Genomic DNA, 4,773 nt, shown 5'->3' with positions numbered 1-4,773 from the left:
TCGAACTCATGACCCCAGGTGATCCGCCCGCCTCGGTCTCCTAAAGCGCTGCGATTACAGGCGGAAGCCACCATGCCCAGTCAAATTTTTTGTATTTTAGAACCTCTTACATATTGCATATTACAACACCGGCGAGATCCAGGGGCAACTCTCCATAAGCAAGTATATGATTTGCACAACAAAATCTTTAAAAATTCTAAATAGTCACATATCAGTTCAGAGTGGGTATTGCCAGCAAACAAGTTCAAAGCCAGGTGAGGTTGGGCTACCAGGTAAGTTGCAAAACAGAGAAAAAGATCTTTCAGTTTTAACAACGTTTTGGATTTTAAAGTCATAGATAAAGGATTGCAGACCTGTAAATACTCTTTAACATTTCTTTTTTAGTGTCTGGCATCCCCAACCACCCTGAAAATGTGAATTAGCTGGGCAGGATTTTTGTTTTAGACACTGCTATAATAACGTGGGCTTGAGCAGTGCCTATTAGACTAGCACCGTTCAAGCCCCGGTTATAGTAGGGTAAGATCGGTTGCACGGAGCCTTCCATATAGTAAACACTCAGTAAAAGTGGATGTGCTGAAGTCACCTATGCAATGGCCAGGTCAGGACTTGAAAGCCCAAGACTCCAACCCTCAGGCCAGTCTTTATCTTAATTTATTTGACTTACTCAACAAATGTTTAGTGAACAGCTGCTATGTGTCAACTACTGTATAGTGTTCCTCCTAGAAACTTCAGGAGACAACAGCAAAAAGGCTAAAGGTCAGACCCCACCCCAACGCAGGTGGGCGGTTGCCTAGGCGACAGAGACTCCCTTCGGCCCCATCCTCCATAGAAACCATGGGATGACTTAGATGCCAAGTTTGACAGCGCAGGAGCCAAAGGTGGCTTCGGAAGCTCAAGAGAAAGCCAGTGAACCCCGCGACCCGGAGCCGCTCTCATTCCGAACCCCGACCGCAGGGGCCCCCACCTCCCACAAAGGGTCGTGCTGACGTCACGGACACCCCAGCCGAGCTGCGGCTAGGGGGTCGGGGGACGTACGGCCATTCCGCCTCGCTTCCCCTCACCTCTTTACTTAGCGACGGGGTTGGGATTCTAGGCTTCTGCAGCCTGACCCTTCGGATCCTCCGCAGTTACTGGGACTCACCTTCTCGGTTGCCCCGCGAAAACTTCCGCTGGGCGGAGAGCGCTGCGCGCGCATCCTGAGCCTGTGGCGTCCGCGCAGGCGCCGCGGACTTCCCGACGGCCCCTGGGCTTCGCCTACCTGGGAACTCCGTTTCCCAGAGGCCTCCGCGGCAGGCCCGCCCTCTGATTCCAGACGGAATGGGGATTATTCCGTCATTACTCATCCCCCTCCCCACCGTTCTAGCCTCTTTGGAAGGCCTTCTGTTTCTACTGCGCATGTGTTAGTGTGAAACCAATCGGAATACACCGTAAGGCATCTCTCCACCAGTCAGAGGTCACATTACCACTTCTCCCGCCTCAACTCCACCCCTTACTTCCGCGCGTTTTCTCAGAAATCCCGTCTCAACACGTTTCCATGGCAACCTACCGCTTGCTCTTCGGAAGAGGGGAAGACTCCCAGTCTTCTAATAAAGGCAAGAAGCTAATTAGATGATTATTTAACAAGGTAAAAATCTGGACTACAAACCCTGATGCCGCCTGGTCCTGATTCTGTTTCTACTCTACTCCCAGAGTGCTAAGTAAGGCTGAAGAAGCGGGAGGAGATGGGAAGGCGAACGAAGTCGCCCGCACAGCCCTCTGGGAAATAGAGTCTTGGCGCTGGCGCGGAGGACCCTGGGTGCAGCCGGTCAGAGAAGCTTCTCGCGCGCAGGAAGTTGCTGCGAAGAGGCGCGTGTGCGAGGAGTTGAATCTCCCGCTCCCTCGAGGCTGGAGTTGCGTCTGTTGACGCGGCCGATTACAATCCCGAGGTACGGACACGCTGGGGCTGAGGGACTTGGGGGCTCGGTCCTTCCTGAGAGGTGACGGAATGGAAGTGGGGGCGACTGCGGCAAAGGGTGCGTCGTCTTGGGCGGCGGTTGCCTGGGTGGAGGTGTGAACCGTCTTTCACAGTCTGTTAGGAAAGCCGCTCAAGGGCCGGGCACGGTGGATCACTCCTGTAATCCCAGCACTTTGGGAAGCCTTGGCGGGGGATCACTTGCGGCCAGGAGTTCCTCGAACCCCGTCTCTACTAAAAATACAAAAATTAGCTGAGCGTGGTGGCGGGCGCCTGTAATCCCAGCCACTCGGGAGGCTGAGGCAGGAGAATCGCTTGAACCCAGGAGGCGGAGGTTGCAGTGAGCCGAGATCGCGCCATTGCACTCCAGCCTGGGTGACGGAGCGAGACTACGTCTTAAAAAAAAGGAAGAAAAGCACCTTGAGAGGCCAAGGCGGGCGGATCGCTTGAGCCCAGGATTTCGAGGCTAGCCTGGGCCACATGGTGAAACCCTGTCTCTACAAAAAAAGAAAAAATACAAAAATTAGCCGGGCGTGGTGGCGCGCGCCTGTAGTCGTAGCTAATTGGGAGACCGAGGTGGGAGGATTGCTTGAACCCGGGAGGCAGAGGTTGCAGTGAGCCGCGATGGCACCACTGCACTCCAGCCTGGGCGACAGAGCAAGACACTGTCTCAAAAAGAAAAAAGAAAACCGCTAAAGGGGTTTCCAGCCCTCCCTGACGGCCCTGAGAGGAGTGATTCTGTTTTATTTTGGTTTTGGTTGGGGAAGAAGGGAAATGAGTTACCTGAAGTTGGCAGAACCTGAAGTTGGCAGATTTAGGCAGAATCTTGCTGGAGGATGGATGAGAGTTCTTGGGGAAGTTGAAGTACTTAACATTTTCAGTACTTGAGCGCTTTCTGTGTGCCAGGCGCCCTGCTGGAGTCCCTTTTCCTCTCCCGATCCCCGCAGCAGCACTGAGACATAGGTGCAGGTCCCCTTGGCAACAAGGCAATCTTGGGAATCAGAATTTTTCAAATTTTAGAAAGCTAATAGGGTGTGTATTTTATAATTAGTCAGCATCCCCCCACCCCGAGGAATCTGGGCCAGTTCTTGGTCATAAAATGTTTCTATGGGTCAAGGTGTGGATATTCACACTTAGCAGAATATTAAGACCCTACATGGCCTGTGGCGATCCAGGTGAAGTTTTGCGGTCAGTTTATAAATCAAGTTCCGTTCTTTGGAGCATTTAAAGGACCGTGGATCTGTTGTATTTGTTCCATTTGGTACATGTGGAAACTGAGGCTTAGAGAAGGTAAATGATCTGGAAGGAGGTGCAAGACTCTCAGGCCCAAGGTTTTCAGCCTGATAATTGTTTGGCTTAAGTCACTCTGGGCTGGATGACCTTGGGCTCCACCTCTGGGCCCTCATTTCTTTCCTCCCAGGGCTAAGAGTATATGAGATGTGAACAGAATGTGATTTGGTAACTGCACACAGGGGTCTCAAGCTCAGCTGTCTGTGAGGGCCAGGCAGATAACATACAGGAAAGAAGAGAATTGGTCCAAGTGAGGCTGCGGGGCCTTGGAGAGCACTTGCTTCATATAAAGGGAGAGTTGTGTTTGGTTTTTTTTGTTGTTGTTCTTTGTTTGTTTGTTTTGGAGACAGAGTCTTGCTCTGTCACCCAGGCTGGAGTGCGGTCTCACTGGAACCTCCACCTCTCGGGTTGAAGCGATTCTCCTGCCTCAGCCTCCCAAGTAACTGGAATTACAGCCATGCACCACCACGGCTAATTTTAGTATTTTTGGTAGAGACGGAGGTTTCACCATGTTGACCAGGCTGGTCTCAGACTCCAGTTCAGGTGATCTGTCCTCCTCGGCCTCCCAAAGTGCTGGGATTACAGGCATGAGCCACTGCACCCAGCCTCTTTTTAAACTTATATTTATTTATTTATTTTTTTGGAGGCGGGATCTTTCTCTGTCACCCAGGCTGGAGTACAGTGGCACAATCATAGCTCACTGCAGCCTTGTGATCCTCCTACCTCAGCCTTCCAAGTAGCTGGGACTACAGGCACGTGGTACCACAACTTGCTTATTTTTAAATTTTTTTGTAGAAACAAGGTCTTGTTATGTTGCCCAGGCTGGTCTCGAACCCACTTCAGCCTCCCAAGGTGCTGGGATTATAAGCATCCCCCACTTGCCTAGCACTGGTCGGAGAGCTTTAAATGGGCTCCAGTGAACTAACTTCGTGGGATGTAGACCCAGTGTTGCCAAATCCTAGGGTGTTTCAGAAGTTGGAAACCTAATTTTTAGGTGAAATTTTCCAGTTTTCAAGTTTGAGACTAGTGAGCCATGCTTGAATTTTCTTTCAAAACATTCTGTCTGCCAACAAACATTATGGACCAAATATCTGTCAACTGAGTTATACTCATAGATTGAGGCTTAACCTCTGACATGTAAAAAAACTCATTGTTCAGCAGAATTAGCATTTATTGTAGGTCTACCATATTCCCATATCTGTAGTCTCAAAAATCTGGAAAACTCAGAACAAATTTTTTTTTTCATAAATTTAGTATTCATGCCTTACCTGAACTACTACAGGGTATTTTTTTAAAATATAACTTTAAATTATTCTACCTAGAATGAATAATTATTCCTTTCTCTAGAAATGGTAAAGTGTTCAATTATGAAGTGCAGCCTGATCCACACTGTGCTGGGATTTTGTTTTGTATTGTTTCTGTTTTTGAGACCGAGTCTTGCTCTGTCGCCCAGGCTGGAGTGCAGTGGCACAATCTCGGCTCACTGCAAGCTCCACCTCTTGGGTTCACACCATTCTCTCACCTCAGCCTCC

General features: G+C 49.9%; 1 protein-coding gene across 3 annotated transcripts in view; it reads left to right on the top strand.

Moving 5' to 3' along the window:
- The first annotated feature begins 1,807 nt into the window (after nucleotides 1-1,807).
- The window catches only part of ZNF473 (zinc finger protein 473), a 19,423-nt gene continuing 16,457 nt past the window's right edge, over nucleotides 1,808-4,773 (top strand). Inside the window, exon 1 of one of the 3 annotated variants that reach the window (XM_011965991.1) lies at nucleotides 1,808-1,925. The gene's annotated coding sequence lies outside the window, so the exon portion shown is untranslated. Of the gene's footprint in view, nucleotides 1,977-4,773 lie in introns of all 3 variants that reach the window. The other 2 variants (XM_011965992.1, XM_011965990.1) reach the window with 2 other exon arrangements.

The sequence above is a fragment of the Mandrillus leucophaeus genome, unplaced genomic scaffold (genome assembly GCF_000951045.1).
Source record: "Mandrillus leucophaeus isolate KB7577 unplaced genomic scaffold, Mleu.le_1.0 Scaffold74, whole genome shotgun sequence".
NCBI lineage: Eukaryota > Metazoa > Chordata > Mammalia > Primates > Cercopithecidae > Mandrillus > Mandrillus leucophaeus.
The sequence above is the reverse complement of the archived record's forward strand: the minus strand, read 5'-3'. Positions and strand labels throughout refer to the sequence as shown.